Raw genomic sequence first — 21257 nt, 5'->3', positions numbered from 1 at the left:
TTTCCCCAAGTGGCTGCCGTGTATCAGGCTACTGTGCACATCGGCGCAGTGGGATCTGTCAAGTCCCTGCTGTCACTGGTGGATCAAATGGCAATTCTCTGTTTAACTATTTGCACCATGACAGGTGACCTTGGGATTGCTGCAGGCTCAGAAGCCCCCTGGGAGGTCATCTCAGGACCCTAGCTCCATCTAGCTCTACTGTCTGCACTCTGAAGCCACCCCAGAGCAATGGCTGGGCTCCCCTGAGCTCCCGACCTGTCCCCTACAGGTCTGGACAAGGGCTACAGAAGGATGAACCAGGGCATACCTCCAGCGACCCCCTCCTCCAGCCACATCCCGCCTGCCTGCGGATACTACACAGGTAGTTCATTCAAACTAGGAAGAAATGACGAGGTTACAGCTCTCACCATCCAACCATTTCACCTCTGAACACTGCATTTTCAGGAGCTTTGGGGGAGCACCCCATATGGGAACCATAACACAGCCCTTGAGTCACACCTGAGTTTATGTTCGTGAGGAGACTTTTGGGAAGTCCCTCAGGAAACAGGAGGGGACTGGAGGTCCAGTCCATTGCCAGGAGCCAATGATGTCTCTCATGTCCTACTTATAGGACCTCCCCAACAGCCCAAAGACGGGCTTGGAGGGTTTCTGTGCTGGTGCCAGTGGGAAGTGCTGGAAGCTCCCGTCCCGTCCTGCTCCCAGCACCCTGTGCGTCATCTGGCTGCCTCTGCCTTATGTTAAATGGTCAATGGACAGAAAGTGTTCCCCTAAATTCTGGGAGCCGTTCTAGAAAATCATCCCCCCGCCCTGAGGAGGGGGTCTTGGGAACCAAAGTTCATAGTCAGGAGTCACATGGGAGGCCCAGACTTGTCCCTGACCTCTGAAGTGGGGAGCATCTTGTAGGCTGGAGCCCACTCTGTGGGATATGACGCAGACTCCAGGCAGACACTGTCAGGATGGGATTAAGTCGTAGGATATCCATCAGGAGTCTGCAGAGAACTGAACTGACTATTGTCATCAGCCGGGCCTGGGAGCCTGGAAAGAAGCACATCTCCTTTCCCTTCTACGGCTTCGCCCCTCATCAGCCTCGACTCCCCAGGCTCCCTCTTAAAACAAACTGTCCATGCTCCAGTGCTCCAGGGGAGGCCAATGACACTCCCAGCCAGGCCTTGGAAGTTCCCAGAACCCTGCTCCCTCAACCAGGGCTGCAGCTAACTCTTAGACTCTAACTCCAGCCAGGGTGTGCAGGGTCCAGGCCCTGGCCCTGGTTCACACACAGAAGCCTTAGCCTCGGGCTAGAGCACCACGGTAACAAGCTCTTCCGAGAAGAAAAATACATCAAAACACGTTTCAAAAAATAGCATCCCTCCCTCTCTCTTGGGAAAGTGGAGTTTGGGGGACTTCACCAGCAGGCAAGGAGCTGCCCCTCTGGGTACCTTACTTTTGGGTGCCATCAAGTGATGGATTTTTTCCTCCAGAAGATTTCTTATAAAGGTGCCCAGCAGGCGGTCAGCCATCTATTCCCAGACAAGTCTGTGGTATAAAACAGTATTTGCTGATTAAGAATAAATCCACAGCTTCCAAAACAAACTGCTCAAGGACTTTGAGTTAAAGATAACAAGTTAATCACACACACTTACAGTCCACTAAGATGAAAGGGAGGGGACTGGCAACATTAGCAGACGAGAAATATGAGCAACACTTGGGGAGTGATAGTTGGCTCTGGGAGTCAGAACTTCAAGATGGCCCCAGATTCCTGCCTCCAGTGGAAACACCTGGTAGAATCCTTTCCCCTGGAGTGTGGTCCCTAATCAATTGACCAAATTAATGAAAAGTAATGTTATCCTAGTGGGCCCTAATCAGGTCAGTCTTCTAAAGGGATCTGGAGAGTCAATCAATTTAAACTCAGAAACTCAACTAAAAATGTATCTGTGAGGATGTTTTAGCTGAAAATACCAGAAGTTAACATTGGAATTAGTTCTTAAAATAATACATATTTTCTTGCTCTATCACTAAGCCCAAAGATAGAGCAGCGCTAGAGGGGCTGGACCAGGTGCTGTCCCTGTCTCCCTCTGACATCTTTAGTACTGCCTCCTCCTGAGCTGAATCCTGAGGTGACAGGGCTGTCCCAGGTGTCTCACCCACCCCTGGAAATGCCAGAAGGAAATCGTCTCCTAAGTGGCTCTTTTAGAGTCCAGGACATTTCCCCCAAGCCTTCAGCAGACATCCGCTCAGGATTCAGAGCCAGAGCTGAGGGAAGCATTCCTGTCTGAAGCTGGAGGGATGGGATCTGTCACAGGGACCCTGCTCACCTTGGAACCCTCCCCTCTCAAGGCGCAAGCTGCCTCTAGAGGGAGGAATCCTCAGGAATGAGCAAGTTTACATGGACCCTGGGAGGACAAGCCCCGGGTCTTTGACACCAGCAGACCTGTGAGTCAGGTTAGGGATCAGATTAACATATTTTCAGATCTACAGGGGCTTAGAAAGAGAGCTCAACCACTTTAGGTTAGACACTTCTTAAGACAGGCACACCTATTACAATGAGGGCTGTTTGGATCTTGATATGGAAAAAGAAAAGGGGGTGAGCGGCGTATTTGAGATAGTGAGGTAAATTTGAATAGGAAGTGGAGAAGGACCAAGAGCACTGCTAGTTCTGATTGTGACAATGGCATTATGATCATGTAAAAGGATGCCAAATATTTTTGAGAGTGTAGGAGAGAAACGACACGATGTGTGGGATTTGCTTCTAAGTTTTTCAACAATAACAAAAAAAAAAAAAAATGAAAGAGAGAGAAGGCGTAGAGGAAGTAAGTCTGGCAAAACACTGAACTTGTTCCAGCTAATAAGTGAGGAAGGAATGGGAGACGGAGGACATCACTGTTCTGAAACTCCGTGAAGTGATCATAGACCTCTGCACCACTGGCAAGGTTGGCCAGAAAACTGTAGGTGGGAGTCGGGGGAGACCACCCTGTGCCTCCCAGGTGTTCAGCAGCATCCTCAGCTCTTCCCACTGGGTGCCAGGAGCACCCACACTCCCTGGGCACCGTGATCAAAGATGTCTCCAGAAGTTGCCAAGAGTCCCTTGGCGGCGGGGCTGAAGGAGGACCACGGCCATCTGATCCAGGTGATCACCATCAATGGCCAACAGCACCACAGAGGCGAGACAACCTGGTGGCTGGAAGTGCACACTCAGGAAATAATCCCCCAGAGAGACTGGATGTGAAACAAACTGAGGTTCTCACACATGGAGACAGGGTGGTGGCTGAGCTCCCCGGAGATGTGGGCCAAAGGTCCAGAATTCAGAACCCTCCATGAAACAAATGAGCAAGTTTTTTCAACAAAGACTGCAAGAAAAAAAAAAAGGTGTGTGTGCGTGGCAAGGGGGAAGGGGGACACCTAAAGACTAACTAAAGGAGGCTTAAGAGACATGTAGAATCATAAATGAATCTTATCTGGATGTCGACTCCAACAACAAGCTGTATTTTATATATTATAACACCAAGTGGATACTTAATGACTTTAGAGAACACTGCTATTTTCTCAGGTATGGTAAAGGTAGTGTGGTTAGGATGTTTTTGTGTTTGTGGGAAGCTGGGCCCTCGGGGTGGCCATGTTGAGTGGCAGAATCTTTTGAGAGGTGGGGCTTGCTGCAAGGTGGTTAGGTCATTGGGGGTTTGTCCTCAGAAAAAATGAACATAGTTCTCATGGGATCCTGGGTAGTTTCTTAAAGAATATGTCGTTATAAAAGTTCAAGCCTGACGCCTGAATCTCTCTCTGACCTGTCTCTTCTGAGGTGCTTCTCACATGCTCTCCTGCCATGATGCCATCCATCACTAGGCTCTCACCAGAGAGAGGTCAAATGAATGGGGCCTGCTGATCTTGAACTTTTGTTTTCCCAAACTGTGAGATAAATAAGACTCTTTTCTTATAAGTACCTAACTTCAGGTGTTTTGTTATAGCGATGGAAAAGTAGACTAATACAATTTGTAATTTTAGCTTATTTATTTATTTATTTATTTATTTATTTATTTTTATGTTTGGAGCTACATAATTTTTTATTTTATTTTTTTTGGTATGTGTGCTGCATTACCAGGTAGACATTTTATCTGTTCAGTAACTGAGAAACATTAAATTCTTCAAATGCTAGAGTCAACCTGTTGTCCATGACTTATTGAGAGATTTTGGATTGAATTCCAGTAGATAGTGTCCAAAATCAAATCTGGACTTTAGTAAAGAGACACTTTATTTGAAGGGATTATTGCAAGCTGGGAAAAGGGCAAGCCTCTCACTTGTTAGGTGAATAGGGTAGTAAACAAGAGTAGAAAGAACTGGGTGACTGCTGAGGGGAAGACAGATGCAAGGGTTACATGAGAATGTTTTACTCTGAGACCAGCCTCCTCTCTCTAGGGCCTGTATAAAGGGAGTTGTGTACTGATTTAGTTGAGGTTGGGCTAAAGTTCAGAGACCTTGAGGAAAGAGCAAAGCTCTTATTTGGTCAATAAGCATTTTGTTCTCATTGGTCAGTAAGGGTGTGCAGTTTAGCTAATCATATATGAGTCCAAAAAAAAAAAAAAAAAAAAAAGAAAAAAGAGAGAGAGAGAGAACTTGCAGAGTCTGTCTGGTTTCATCATAGGTAAATAAGGGTCAGCTGAAAGTCTTATCTAAGCCATCTGGAAAAATATGTTCTTTAAACTAAATCCTTTCCTGGAACACAGAAGAGTGGGTGGATTTCTTAACTTTTGCTATTTTCCAGGCACATAGTAGGGTTCAGTTAAAATTTAACCTTGTCAATATCACATAAATATTACTACATATACTGATTTCTTTTCTTTTCTTTTCCTCCCTCTCCCATTCTTATTCCCTCCCTCCCTTTCTCCCTTTCCTCTTTCTCTCTCTCCCTTTTTCTTCCCTCCCTACCTCCCTCCTTCCCCCTTCCTTCCTTCCTTCCTTCCTTCCTTCCTTCCTTCCTTCCTTCCTTCCTTCCTTCCTTCCTTCCTTCCTTCCCTCCTTCCCTTTACAACTTGAGGGATTTCCCAAAGCAATTTTAGCTATGTTCAATAGCCCAGAACTTCAGAATCTACTGTTTAAGATGGCTTCATTACAGTTATTACATCCACATGTGTAAGTTTGAAAATTCAGTTCATATTATTTCAAATCTCTAAAAAAAATGGCATCTTATATCCATGTAAGGTACGCAATCTTGCCATCTCCTCAAGGAAGTCTGTGTTGACTCAGATCTCACTAATTAAGAGGCCTGTTTGTTGCTGTTTCTTTCTTCATGTTCACCGCAGTTGAACATTATGCACTTAATATTTGTCCTTCATCATGAAGTGCAAGCTCAGCAGGGATAGGGAACCTATCAATGTCGCTCACTACTAGGTTTCAGCACTTGGCCTATAGTAGATGATGAATATAATACTTGGTGTATTTACTCAAGGTTTTTCCCTCATTTTTTTCACTCTAGGATAAAGTGAGGAAATCATAAAAATCGTTGTTGCTTCCAAAACAGTTTATTTCACCCTGTGTCTTCTATTATGCATCGTTTTAACTCGTCATTATAATTTAGGTTTGTGAAAGCTAGAAGGAGTGTCTTCTATCATTTTCTGGATAAAAAGTCTATTTAAATTGAATACTATAAGATTAATTAATAATATCTAACACTCTTCAAATGTTTATTATCTGTTAAATGCTTTATATAAATTATCTTTTTCATGTTCAAAATAATCTCATGAATAAACCACAGATATTGCAATGGCTTAGATAATTTATATACAAATACGGATTAAGGTAGTCAAAATATCTAACCCCTGTTATAATCACGAACAGACCTGGGAAATAGAAAAACACATATATTCTACTGTCAAGTGGTATTTTATTTCCTGTGGTTAATTTGCATATTACTTCTGAAATACATAAATTGTGAAAATATAGTGTGAAAGGAAATTGGAAAGTAATTCTTGCCCATGATGTCCCACCCCAAATTTACTGCTATAACAGTTTTTAATGGTTTTTCCTCTGGTTGTAAGTTTGGATATTTTGTGGGTAAAAAATAAGAAGACATCATTTACATTAGATGGAATTTACACAGTATAAATTCAACACTATTAAGTCATAGAAAGTGATGATGAAAAGGATGTTAGTTAAAAATATTAAGTATAAATTATGGACTAATAACAAAATTCTAAATAATGTTCATTTCTCTTAGCAAGGTACCCAGAGGACAGAAGAGATGGACAGAGGTGCTATGCAAAATTAGTGTTGGTTCCTTTGACTGGGTCCTGTGATCCAGGGTTCTAATCGTCACTTACTTCCTACAATCATAGAAAATTGAGTGGATAAAATGAAAGATGGAGCTGTTTTACAGATTTTTTCCACCTCCAAATACCTTGGACTCCACAATCTCCTTGAACCTGTTGACTCATGGTTGCTGGAGCAGGGATCCGAGGGTAGCTTCTTTCTGCCAAGGGAATTGGCATGTCACTATCCTCTTCCCTTCTTTTTTTTTTTTTTACATTTTTTTTATTGGTTGTTCACAACATTACAAAGCTCTTGACATATCATACTTCATACATTAGATTGAAGTGGGTTATGAACCCCCAATTTTACCCCAAATGCAGATTGCAGAATCACGTCGGTTACACATCCACAATTTTACATAATGCCCTCTTTGAATGGTTTTAAAAACAGCAGACAACTGAGGACTGTGCAGACATGAAGGTGTGGTATTGAACTTCAGGTTTAAACTGTGTGAAGCGTTATGAACGTTCATTTCACAACTAGATTGTATAAGGACACTGGCTGTGATGATGAGACTCACTGCATTATTTTTTCTCAGTAGTGAACTTCATGAGTCCCCATCCCATTCAACAGGCACATGTTAAAAGAGCATTGTCACTGGTGTTAATGGGGGAATGTGTTCCTTCCTTGTATTGGGGCCTTTTGTATTACACTCTTGATATTAAATTCAATGTGCCTTGGAATGGTCGCTTTTTTTTCCCCAAAGTTCAAGGAATACTATGATTTTGTTGTACTCTTAACATTTTAATTTTGGGGGGCTATGGAGAGCAGATTCATTTTGGAAAAATGGTTGCTGTGCTCTCAAAGTGAAGGAAAAAGCTATCTCATTTTTAAAAGACCTACTTTGTTCCAGCTGGTATCATAAAAGACAAGGAGACTTGATACTTATTACTTTTTGACACTTTGTCCTAGGATATTGTAGTAGAAATTAATGTGGGACAGTCTCACAGGGTGCCTGCCAGAAGATTGGGGACATAATATGTTGGAACTATGGGCTGGCCTAAGTGAGACATTTTGCGAACCAAAAAAAGGTATAGTGACCATTTCTAGAAAATTCATATGATCATTTAGATAAATGAGGCATTATTTTTCTTCATGCTTCCATCCAATCCTGGAGATGAATTTTTTTTTCATCAGAACATTCTATAAGTCACCAATTTGAATTTTCGCTTGGTGATAATGGAGTCTGAGATGAGTAGAAGATAAATGTTCCAGCTTGTCCCATCGTTTAAGTGCAGTTTTAACAAGGGTGACTTAAGTTCTTTCTTAATCATTCAAATCAATTGTAGGTATCTTGTATGTTTGTGCTTTAGGGAGTTTATGGGGCAGAGGGTGGGTTGAGGTGGTTTATGTGACTTTGCAGCAAGAAATCTGCTTCTAAAAATTGTGTTTTAAATTATCTTATTGTGCCCACATTAAGTCTTTTGTATTTATTTTGTGCTTTTTAAGATTTATGGCCTAACTGTATTTATAGTAGGTCAAAAGGTAGTTCATCAAATGTATCAATTAACATGTACTCAAATTTAGCTAGCATCTTTCTTTGCCACTTAGGTACAGTCACTTTGAGGTCTGTGGGCTATTATTCATGTTATTGTAAAACTTTTCTCTTAAATGAACAAGATAATAGATGCTTGTATGTAAAATTGAAACACTTGGAAAAAGGTAGAAATGAAAAGTGAGTGTCACTCCTGGATGTGACCTCATTCTTCCACTCTGCTTTCCAGGAGTAGTAACCATTGTTGAATTTCTTGGGTATCATCAAGATAATTTGTATGCATACACAATCATTTTATGTGTATTGATTTAAACAGATGTGATTATACCATTACATACAAATGATTTGTAGATCCCCACCACCTTCCTTTTTTCTCTTGGGCATTTTTTAGTACATATAGTTTACTATATTTTAATGGTTACATAGTATTTCCATTTAGTGAATCATAATTTATTTTAATGAAATTTTGTTCTGTAAAATTAGGCTATAAATCCAAAGTTCTTTGGGTACTAAAAATACATTATTAATTTGGAACAAATAATGCTCCATCGGGGCTGGGGATGTGGCTCAAGCGGTGGCGCGCTCTCCTGGCATGCGTGCGGCCCGGGTTCGATCCTCAGCACCACATACCAACAAAGATGTTGTGTCCGCCGAGAACTAAAAAATAAATATTAAAAATTCTCTCTCTCTCTCTCTCTCTCTCTCTCTCTCTCTCTCTCCCTCCTCTCTCACTCTCTTTAAAAATAATAATAATAATGCTCCATCGATTATAATCAGTGTGTAATAATTCAAGTAGAATGGGAGTTTGTGTATGTGTGGTATTTTTTTTTCCACTTTAGTATTTTTCTGCTTTAATTTTATGGGAGAAAGATTCCTGAGTTATATTTTCCACTTTAGTCAAAATATTTCATTCATGTGTATAATGCATACATTTTAGCCTGTGTTTCAGCACATTTAAAGAGGTATGTTTTAGTATTTGGCAGTTTTCAGTTTGCATTTAATCACATAGGTAATTGTGTGCTCATTTCTGCAAAATAGCCTGCCGGGCCTCCCTTCACCTTGAAATACAATGTTCATTTCTTCATTCCTTTTTTAAAATCCTTCTCTTCAAATATTTCCCATTGTATTTGTTTTGTGAGTTATTTGGTTTTAGAAATGGGGTGTGTGTGTGTGTGTATAATTTAGAAATTATTTCAGAAACATTTGAATGAATGAAAAAAAAAGAAAAAGAAAGAAACATTTGAATGAGAGGAATGACCCTGACTTTTTATTCATCTTTCAAACACTTTTTATTTATTTATTTGGTACTGGGATTAAACCCAGGCCTTTTTAATTTTTGTTTTGAAACAGGGCCAGGCTAGCCTCATGTGCGATCCTCCTTTTTTTTTAATATTTATTTTTTAGTTGTACTTGAACATAATACTTTTGTTTATTCTTATGTGGTGCTGAGGATCAAACCCAGGGGCTTGCATGTGCTAGGAGGAGGGCTCTACAGCTGAGCTGCAACCCAGCTCAATATGTAGCAATCCTTCTGTCTCATCCTCCCCAGTTGCTGGGGTTATAGACCTGCCCCTCCAGTCCTGACTTTCAACTATTTTGTATGTTTTGTTTCCTAAACATTTTACTTACTTATTTAGTTGTGTTGGGTATCAAACCCAAGGCCTTGCACATGCTAGGCAAGTGCTCTATCACTGAGCTGCACCCCACTCCCTGTTTGCTGGGGGCAGGTGCTGAAGCTTGAATGTAGGGCCTCACATGCTAAACATAGGTTCCACCCCTGATTATAACCCCAAGCCTTTTTTTTTTTTTTTTGGTGTGTGTGTGTGTGTGTGTGTGTGTGTGTGTGATGCATCACATAAATTTTACATGAGATAATTAATAAAAATGAGATAAAATTACAGAGTTTTTTTGAAAAGTGTTTTTGTGTTTGAGTTATCACTAATTTTAGAAGTGATAGTGTTATCTTAGATCAACTATTTATAAAAAGATGAGTTTTTTAAATCTTTTTTTTTTTTTTTTGCAATAGAATTTTTTTGGGAGCTGATTGGGGGGGATGCCAGGGATTGAAATCAGGGGCACTTGAACACTGAGCCACATTCCCAGCCCTTTTTTGTGTTTATTTAGAGACAGGATCTCATTGAGTTGCTAAGTGCCTTGCTTTTGCTGAGGCTGGTTTTGAACTTGAGATCCTCCTGTCTCAGCCTCCTGAGCCGCTGGGATTATAGGCGTATACCACCATGCCCAGCTTGCAATAGAATTTTCGATGTTTTTATATGGGGTTAAGTCAGGTCATTAATGTGTTTTACAGCTTTCTTTTCCTAATCTTTTTTAAATTCATAGAAAAGAATTTTCAATTTAATTGCTGTATGCCTTGCAAGAGATAAAGTTGTTGCAGCATTGGTAGCCAAGTGGGGAGAATTCCACTGCCTTTGACAGTGGTGTTCATTATATCTTTTTTGTTGTTGTTGTCCGTAATATCTTATTTCCTCATTGTTTGGTTTCTAAGTGCTTGTTCAGTGGAGGGTAAGTCTGAGGATGCTTATGAAAAATGGGATAAATCTGAAGCTACAGTAGCAATGAAGAACACCAGCTAATATAATTGAAATATGAAAGAATAAAACCCTTGTCATGTGCTAACTCGTGAGTTTCACCTCGTACTCATTTGAGTAGTGTTAAAGTGGGTTTTACTGTTCCACAGATTTTTGTAAGGAAACTTATACAGGCTTTTTGTTGGGTTAGAACATAAGCTGTGATAGTGAAAAGAACTTTGCCATACTACTTGAAAGATTAAGAATTATCTATCAAGTGCTCCCATTTTTAAAGTTCTAAGTCTTGATAGAATCAGATGCACTCAGAAGTAATGTATCAGGAAAGTGCATTACTACTAGAACAAGGAAAAACTAGAATTAAAATATTTTTAACCAATAAAGTCATTTTGAGCTTAATTCAGTGAAAAGAATGTCATACTGTCCCTATCCACATCCCAAAGTTATTATCACAGTTATATACTTAAATTAATACCTTTAAAAGTACCAGTAATTTCTGTCAGTATTGCTGAGGCTGAAGTAAAGCTGTTATCAGGGCTTCTGATTTTACTTCTGCCATTGCTGTGCATGTGCTTATAGGAACTACAGTATATGGCACTAGCATTTGGAAATGGAGCTATTGAAAGTAAGGCACTCCTAATTTGGTAGACATTTTTATGTTTGCATTATTTGTCTTAAGTAATCCCTGATCGTTGTGATTCATAGTTAATCTTTTTCCACATCAGTAAAAGCTAAGCTGCATATTAGTATTAAATTTTAAAACTTATGCCCCAGTTTGGCGACTTAAAAAAAATCTATCTATCTATCTATCTATCTATCTATCTATCTATCTATATGATATATATATATGTATGATATATATATATATTTTTAAAAAAAAAAAAAGAGAGAGTGAGAGAGGAGAGAGAATTATTTATTATTGCCTGGGGGGGCTGTAGTTGTGGCTTATGGTAGAGTGCTCGTCTGGCACGTGCGAGGCCCTGGGTTCATTTCTCAGCATTACATAAAAATAAATAAAATAAAGGTATTGTGTCCAACTACAACTAAAAATAATTATTAACAATAATAATAATGTATTGGGCTGTGGATGTGGCTCAGTGGTACAGTACTTGCATAGCATACACAAAGCCCTGGGCTCAATCCCCAGAACTGTAAAAAATGAAAAACCTTTTTTCCTTCATTATTGGGTATTGTGCTTGCTAGGCAAGATGTCTAGTCTACTGTGCTGAATCCCCAGCCCCATCCCTGCTTTTTGATACAGATTGCCCAGGCTGGCTTCCGCCTCAGCCTCCCTAGTTGCTGGGATTGTAGGCATGTACCACTGCCTGGCCTGCAGGAAAAAAAAAAAAAATTATATATATGTGTATATATTTTAGTTATAGTTGAACACAATATCTCAATATCTATTTTTTAATTTTTATGTGGTGCTGAGGATCGAACCTGGTGCCTCACACCTGAGAGGCAAGTGCTCTACCACTGAGCTACAACCCCAGCTTTTGCACTTTTGATTAACCTTTTGTTCAGTCTTCTAAAGTGAATGAAAAATAATATACAATTTGAATTTTTATATGATTAAACATTTTGGTTTTTTTTTAAATTTTAATATTTATTTATTTATTTTTTTAAAATTTTTTTATTGATTATTTAAAGCATTACATAGCTCATGATATATCATCTTTCATACATTTGACTCAAATTGTGTTTTGAACTCCCATTTTCACCCCAAATAGAGATTGCAGAATCACATCTGTTACATATTCACATTTTTACATAATGTCATATTAGTGACTGTTGTATTCTGCTACCTTTCCTATCCCCTACTATCCCCCCTCCCCACCCCTCCCCTCCCATCTTCCCTCTCTACCTCCCCTGCTGTTGTTCAATTCTCTCCCTTTTTTTTCCCTCCCCCTTGCCCCTCATGACCTCTTATAATTTTATGTATCATCGAAGGTCTCCTACCATTTCCGTATGCTTTCCCTTCTCTCTCCGTTTCTCTCCCCCCATTCGTCTTTGTTTACTGTAGTCTTTTCCTCATGCTCTTCCTTCCTGTTCTGTTCTTAGTTGCTCTCTTTATATCAAAGCAGACATTTGGCATTTGTTTTTTAGGGCTTGGCTAGCTTCGCTTAGCATAATCTGCTCTAATGCCATCCATTTCCCTGCAGATTCTATGATTTTGTCATTTCTTAGTGCTGCATAATACTCCATTGTGTATAGATGCCACATTTTTTTTATCCATTCATCCATTGAGGGGCATCTAGGTTGGTTCCACAGTCTAGCTATTGTGAATTGTGCCGCTATAATCATTGATGCAGCCGTATCCCTATAGTGCGCTCTTTTAAGGTCCTCAGGGAATAGTCCGAGAAGTGCGATAGCTGGGTCAAATGGTGGATCCATTCCCAGCTTTCCCAGGAATCTCCATACTGCTTTCCAAATTGGCCTCACCATTTTGCAGCCCCACCAGCAGTGTACAAGTGTACCCTTTTCCCCACATCCCCGCCAACACTTATTGTTGTTTGACTTCATAATGGCTGCCAATCTTACTGGAGTGAGATGGTATCTTAGGGTGGTTTTGATTTGCATTTCTCTGACTGCTAGAGATGGTGAGCATTTTTTCATGTACTTGTTGATTGATTGTATGTCCTCCTCTGAGAAGTGTCTGTTCAGGTCCTTGGCCCATTTGTTGATTGGGTTATTTGTTATCTTATTGTTTAATTTTTTGAGTTCTTTGTACATTCTGGATATTAGGGCTCTATCTGAGGTGTGTGGGGTAAAAATTTGTTCCCAGGATGTAGGCTCTCTATTTGCCTCTTTTATTGTTTCTCTTGCTGAGAAAAAACTTTTTAGTTTAAGTAAGTCCCATTTGTTTATTCTTGTTATTAACTCTTGGGCTATGGGTGTCCTATTAAGGAATTTGGAGCCCGACCCCACAATATGTAGATCGTAGCCAACTTTTTCTTCTATCAGACGCAGTGTCTCTGATTTGATATCTAGCTCCCTGATCCATTTTGAGTTAATTTTTGTGGATGGCGAGAGAAAGGGATTCAATTTCATTTTGTTGCATATGGATTTCCAATTTTCCCAGCACCATTTGTTGAAGATGCTATCCTTCCTCCATTGCATGCTTTTAGCCCCTTTATCAAATATAAGATAGTTGTAACTTTGTGGATTAGTCTCTGTGTCCTCTATTCTGTACCATTGGTCCACCTGCCTGTTTTGGTACCAGTACCATGCTGTTTTTGTTACTATTGCTTTGTAGTACAGTTTGACCTCTGGTATCGCTATACCTCCAGATTCACACTTCCTGCTTAGAATTGCTTTTGCTATTCTGGGTCTTTTGTTTTTCCATATGAATTTCATGATTGCTTTGTCTATTTCTACAGGAAATGCCGTTGGGATTTTGAATGGCATCACATTAAACTTGTAGAGAACTTTGGGTAATATCGCCATTTTGATGATGTTAGTTCTGCCTATCCATGAACAGGGTACATTTTTCCATCTTCTGAGATCTTCTTCTATCTCTCTCTTTAGGGTTCTGTAGTTTTCATTGTATAAATCTTTCACCTCTTTTGTTAGGTTGATTCCCAAGTATCTTATTTTCTTTGAGGATATTGTGAATGGAGTGGTTTCCTTATTTCCATTTCAGAGTTTTTGTTGCTGATATACAGGAATGCCTTTGATTTATGCGTATTGATTTTATAACCTGCCACTTTGCTGAATTCATTTATTAACTCTAGCAGCTTCTTTGTAGACTCTTTTGGGTCTGTTAAGTACATTATCATGTCATCCGCAAATAGCGATAATTTAATTTCTTCTTTTCCTATTTTTATGCCTTTAATTTGTCTGTCTAATTGATCTGGCTAGTACTTCGAGGACTAAATTGAATAGAAGTGGTGATAGAGGGCATCCCTGTCTTGTTCCAGATTTTAGAGGGAATGCCTTCAGTTTTTCTCCGTTTAGGATGATGCTAGCCTGAGGTTTAGCTTATATAGCTTTTACAATGTTGAGGTAAGTTCCTGTTATCCCTAGTTTTTCTAGTGTTTTGAACATAAAGGGATGCTGTACTTTGTCAAATGCTTTTTCTGCATCCATCGAGATGATCATATGGTTCTTGTCTTTAAGTCTATTGATGTGGTGAATAGCATTTATTGATTTCCGTACATTGAACCAGACTTGCATCCCAGGAATGAATCCTACTTGATCATGGTGCACAAGTTTTCTGATATGTTTTTGTATTCGATTCGCCAGAATTTTATTGAGAATTTTTGCATCCAAGTTCATTAGAGATATTGGTCTGTAGTTTTCTTTCTTTGAAGTATCTTTGTCTGGTTTTGGGATCAAAGTGATGTTGGCCTCATAGAATGAATTTGGAAGAGCTCCTTCTTTTTCTATTTCTTGAAATAGCTTGAAAAGTATTGGTATTAATTCTTCTTTGAAGGTTTTGTAGAACTCCGCTGTACACCCATCTGGTCCAGGGCTTTTCTTGGTTGGTAGTCTTTTGATGGCTTCTTCTATTTCTTCCTTTGTTATTGGTCTGTTTAAATTGTGTGTGTCTTCCTGTCTCAATCTGGGCAAATCATACGCTTTAAGAAATTTATCGATATCTTCACTATCTTCTATTTTATTGGAATATAGGGTTTCAAAATACTTTCTAATTATCTTCTGTATTTCTGTAGTGTCTGTTGTGATATTGCCTTTTTCATCCCATATGTTAGTAATTTGAGTTCTCGCTCTTCTTCTTTTCGTTAGCATGGCTAAGGGCTTGTCTATCTTATTTATTTTTTCAAAGAACCAACTTTTAGTTTTATCAATTTTTTCAATGGTTTCTTTTGTTTCAATTTCGTTGATTTCTGCTCTAATTTTAATATTTCTTGTCTTCTACTACATTTGCTGTTGTTTTGCTCTTCCTTTTCTAGGTTTTTGAGGTGTTGTGTGAGTTCATTTATTTGTTGGTTTTTTCTTTTTTTGAGGTAAGAACTCCAAGAAATGAATTTCCCTCTTAAAACTGCTTTCATTGTGTCCCATAGATTCCGGTATGTTGTGTCTGTATTATCATTTGACTCTAAGAATTTTTTCAAATCCTCCTTTATGTCTTCTATAACCCATTGATCGTTCAATAACATATTGTTCATTTTCCATGTGATGTAGGATTTTTCCTTCCTTCTTTTATCATTGATTTCCAATTTCATTCCATTATGATCAGATATGGTGCATGGTATTATCTCCATGCCTTTATATTTACTAAGAGTTGCCTTATGGCATAATATATGGTCTATCTTTGAGTAGGATCCATGTGCTGCTGAGAAGAACGTGTATCCCCTTGATGATGGTTGATATATTCTATATATGTCGGTTAAGTCTAGGTTATTGATTGTGTTGTTGAGTTCTATAGTTTCTTTATTCAGTTATTGTCTAGAGGTTCTGTCTAATGGTGAGAGCGGTGTGTTGAAGTCACCCATAATTATTGTGTTGTGGTCTATTTGACTCTTGAACTTGAGGAGAGTTTGTTTTATGAACGTTGCAGCTCCATTGTTTGGTGCATACAAATTGATGATTGTTATGTCTTGTTGGTGGATGGTTCCTTTTAACAGTATATAGTGTCCTTCTTTATCCTTCTTGATTAACTTAGGTTTGAAGTTGATTTTATTCGATATGAGTATGGCCACTCCTGCTTGCTTCCGAGGGCCATGTGAGTGGTATGATTTTTCCCAACCTTTTACCTTCAGCCTGTGTATGTCTTTTCCTATCATATGAGTCTCCTGAAGGCAGCATATTGATGGATTTGTTTTTTTGATCCAGGTTACTAGCCTATGTCTCTTGATTGGTGAGTTTAGGCCAATAACATTTAAGGTTACAATTGAGATATGATTTGTACTTCCAGTCATGCTTCTTTATTTATTTATTTTAGTTTGGCTAGTTTTACTTTTTGGTTACTTTCCTCTCCCTTTACTGAGATACCTCCTGCTGTTAGTTTTGGGCACTATTTTTCAATTCCTCTTCTTGTAGTGTTTTGCTCAAAATGCTTTGCAGAGCTGGTTTTCTTGCTGCGAATTCTTTTAGCTTTTGTTTAACGTGAAAGATTTTAATTTCATTGTCAAATTTGAAGCTCAATTTTGCTGGATACAGTATTCTTGGTTGGAATCCATTATTTTTCAGCGTTTGAAATACATTGTTCCAGGATCTTCTCGCTTTCAAAGTCTGTGATGAGAAATCGGCCGTTAACCTAATTGGTTTACCCCTGAATGTAATCTGCCTCTTTTCTCTCGTAGCTTTTAATATTCTCTCCTTTTTTTGTACGTTGGCTATCTTCATAATTATATGTCTTAGAGTTGGTCTATTATGGTTTTGAATGTTTGGGGTCCTGTAGGCTTCCAGGATTTGGCAATCCATTCCATCTTTCATCTCTGGGAAGTTTTCTAGAATTATTTCATTTAATATGCTGTCCATTCCTTTGGTTTGAATCTCTGTGCCTTCTTCAATCCCTATGACTCTCAAATTTTGTTTTTTTTTTTTAATTTTAATATTTATTTATTTTTTAGTTTTTGGCAGACACAACATCCTAGTTGGTATGTGGTACTGAGGATCGAACCCGGACCGCACACATGCCAGGCGAGCGCGCTACCGCTTGAGCCACATCCCCAGCCCCCTGATTAAACATTTTGACACATGCTAAATTAATATTCCCTGAGCAGGGTGTGGTGGTACATGCCCATTATCCCAGCAACTGAGGAGGGTAAGACAGGATGATCACAAGCTCAAGGCAACTTAGTGAGAACCTGTCTCAAGATTAAACAAAAAAAAAATTGTTTTTTTAAAGGGCTAGACATGCAACATAGTAAAGTACCTCTGTGTTCGATCCCCAGTACTAGGGGCAGGGGGGATATCTATGGAATGGAACTCACCACTCCTGTTATCATTGGTGTGCAATAGGAAATTAGTTTTTCAAGGAGTAGTGCAATTTTATGACTAAACTTGTGTAGACTTCTTAATGTGACATTACCAGTTTTCATGTTTCTGTTGAATCTGCCTTGATGAATAACATAAAGGACTTAGGGTTGTACACAGTCAATACTCCTTATTTTTGGAACTGGATGATGTTTGCTGGTATGACTGCTGGTAAGAAAACAGGTGATATCACAATATTCAGGTTGAAAAAGCGGCTTCTGGAATTAGTGGACTTGAATCTTGTCATTACCACTTACTTATTACATGAGTGGGGAAAAACTATGTAAACTCTCTGGTTCACTTTTTTCCCCCATAGAATACCATTAAGTGAGTTTATACATGCCTAAATGCTTTTTAACAATGTTGTCTTAGCTTGGGCTGCTTTAACAAAAACACTATAGACTGGGTGGCTTCAACAAACACTTTTATTTTTCACAGTTCTGGAGGCTAGGAAATCTGAGATCAGTTTGGTTTGACATGCTGGTTGATTTGGTTCCCAGTGAGGGCCCTCCTCCTGGCTTGCAGAGGGCCACCTTCTTGCTAGATCCTTCAGGATGATGCCCTATTTCTCATATCCTATCCATAGGGCTCCATTCTTCTTAATTACTCACCTAACGCTTTCACATTGGGATGCAACACATGAATGGGGGGGCACCAACATTTGGTCCACAGCAAGTGCCAAGTACATAGTGACTGCTCAGTAAATGTCAGCCACTACTGTATCACAGTGAAGTTCCAGTCCTTTAAGTCCATCTCCCTTTGTTAAACTACTCCCAATAGAAATTTTTATTTGCAGGGTTGGGGTTGTAGCTCAGTGGTAGAGCGCTCACCTAGCATATGTGTGTCCCTGGGTTTGATCTTAAGTATCACATAAATAAAAAAAGGTATTGTGTCCAATAAAAATTAAAAAGTATTTTAAAAAATTTATTTGAGCAGTTGATTTTAAAAAGAAGAGATAATAATAGCTTTACTTAAAGAATCCTTTAATTTTTCAACAGGTTAGTGTTAGAGCTGCCCCTTTAGAGTGTTGCCATTAGAGCTCCCTCAGTAATATCCCCCTCAAAGCTGGTAGCTGAACTATGATTCCAAGAATTGAGACACTGTTAGTCTTCCTTCATTTTTCAGTAAAAAGAACTGTACCTGAACCAGAGATGCCAACTCAAGCAGTCTTAATGACAGCTGTGCCAAATACTTAAAAAGTTGGGCACAATCACGTGAAATGGCAATGGAATAACCAAAAAAACTACAATTATGCAGATTTTAAGTATATAGCTAAAGACATAGATTAATTTAATGGATTTAGTTAAGTACTATCTCTTAGAAGTAATTTGGTGGTTAGGAGCAAAGCTCAATGGTAGAGTGCTGGCCTGGCAGGCTCTAGGCTGGTGTTATCCACAGCACTGACAAAAATGTCAAATTTGGCCTGTGAAGGAAATACCAATAAGAGGAATAAAAACCTTTCACAAGCCAGGTGCAGTGGTGCACACCTGTATGTAACCCCAGCCACTCAGACTGAGGCAGGAGGAGTGCAAGTTCAAAGCCAGCCTTGGCCTTAGCAAGGCCTCAGCAATTTAGTGAGACTGTCTCACAAAGGGCTGGGAATATAGCTTAGTGGTAAAGTGCCCCCGAGTTCATTTCCCAGTAAAAGAAAAAAACAAAAAAAAACAAAAAACAAACAAACAAAAAAACAAGTCTTCCTTGAAGGATGGACCAATTGACATTCACATAAAGTAGTGAATGCCTCTATGCTACTACAGGGAAGATTTCAAGAACATCTGTTTTGTTAGTACTTGTTACTTAGAGCTCCATGGATGAGCTTGTTTTCTCAGCTGTTATGTGGCTGACCACTTCCGAGATACTTTCACAGAATTATGGAAAGTTATGCTGACAGTTTTGTCTCTCAGATGTTCCCCATTTCTCACACAAATAGCTCTTTATTCCCTGTACTCCATCATTATTCACTACTCTTCTATGATGATGGTGTCTTGGGCATTCATCTGTCTCCATGGCTATAATGAATACTTTATAGCCCTGAATAAAGTAATTATCTCTGATCTGGACCTATTATGGGGCAGTTGTGACGAGGCAGTGTGGAGCTACCCTTAGTGGTACAGAGCACACTGCCAACCTCCATCCTACGCAAATCCACTGGGGATTCACCACTCCTCACACGAATACCAATTTGCTAATTGGTAAGTTGGTGAATTCTGCTTTGTATCTAAAACCTGACTTGGATCCTTGCAACTGTTTATGAAACAACCAAGAATGGTTTCAAAGCCTCTGCAGGACAAACTAGCTCTGTAATACCAGTAAAATGGTGGCTACTTATAAGCACTTGGAAATTATGGTGGTTACCCACCCACTTCCTCTGCTAAGCAGCCCAGGTAACATGATTCTAGATCTAACTTAAGACTTTTTTTCTCTTCTTTCCTCCTCAATATTCTTAGCCCCCATCTGGCCCATACATACTTTTTAGTCAATATTGAGGATTTCTTGGAAGACAGCTGCTGCATGCCACTCAACAAAAAGTTACCTTCTCAAGATTTCCTCCTAAGCTGGTTCTAGATAGAGCCTCCAGGCAGGAGACAAGTGAATCTATTCTTGTCTCCAGAAGAATGTATTCATATTTAATGCCCCTGATGTGCTAGGAGCTACATAACAAGGTCATGATGCAGATCTTATAGTCTAGTAGAGGAGACAAATGAAATTAGGAATTATATGGTAAATGAAAGGTAAGGTGAGGTATAAGACACTAGGGGGTGGGAGTGGGAGGTCACCAAATACAGGAAATTGGAAGCTTTCCTGAAGTAAGTGAAGTTCAAAGGGTGTAGATTTCTGGTTTCGTAACAGAAGATAGTTGTTAGACTGCTCAGTGAGATTTTAAATAGAGAAGAAACAAAGGTGGGAAGAGTTCGATATGATTTTGGCTTAATTGTGTTAAATTTGATGTGCTGATGGGAAACTTAAGTAGAGAAGACCAGTCAGCTCAAGAGACAAGGAGGTTGGATAGGACTTCACAGCTGTCAACATCAGGTGGTAACTGAAGCCATGCAATTGCCTGTTAGTAAGGGACAAGGGAACGAATGCAAAGTAGGAACCTTGGGAATTATGTTAAGGGGCAGCAGAGCAAAACCACAAAGGAGAGTGAAGACTGGCCAGAGTTAAGAGGAAAATATGCTAGAATAAACCTGAAACCAGGGGAAAGTTCTTTGAATTCCTTGGACTCTCATACGCTCGGGGATAGGGGACAGCGTCTGGATTATCAGAAAGCAGAGAATTGCAGTGCACTGCTGTTCCCATCACTACCCCAGACCCTAAGGATTTCTTTCAAAGGAAACACCACTATTCAATTTTTTCCCTCTCAGAGACCCATCTCTGGGGCCTACACTGCAATTATCTGCTCTGGCTTATTTGACCCATTACATCTCTGCAAATCTTAAAGTAGGTTCCCAGTACCTAATGATTTTTTTCAGTCTACTTTGAAGTTCAGGAGGATTCTTTCTCCAGACTTGTCAACAGCTTTTCCCTCCACAATCTTGTGACACGTTCTCTTGTTCCATCATATAGTGTTCTCAACCAACTGCAGTGCTTGCCTAGAAGCCCTTTCCTTCCTAGCATAGTAGATTCTGCCTTGCTGAGAACATGGCAGTTCTCTGCAGGCAAGCCAGCGAGCTGGGCAAGCAAACAGGATGGGTATTCTTTCAGAACAGTGGAAGCCCCACAGCTGGCCTGCAGAGGTATTTCCAAGAGGAAAGAGCTAAAGCTGGCACTAGGGCACTGAGGTTCTGGGGCTGGGGTTGTGGGGTTGTGCTCAATGGTGGAGCACTTGCCTAGCATGCATGAAGCACTGGGTTCGATCCTCAGCACCTCATACAAATAAAGGTTCATCAATATCTTAAAAAAAAAAAAAAAGCTAGGAGATTCTGATTTGGGCCCAAAAGGGTACAGAAAGAGTTTGAAACAGAAGAGACCCCGCT

The sequence above is a fragment of the Spermophilus citellus genome, assembly GCF_964194105.1.
Source record: "Spermophilus citellus genome assembly, chromosome: 5".
Lineage (NCBI taxonomy): Eukaryota > Metazoa > Chordata > Mammalia > Rodentia > Sciuridae > Spermophilus > Spermophilus citellus.
Note: the sequence above shows the minus strand (reverse complement) of the source record.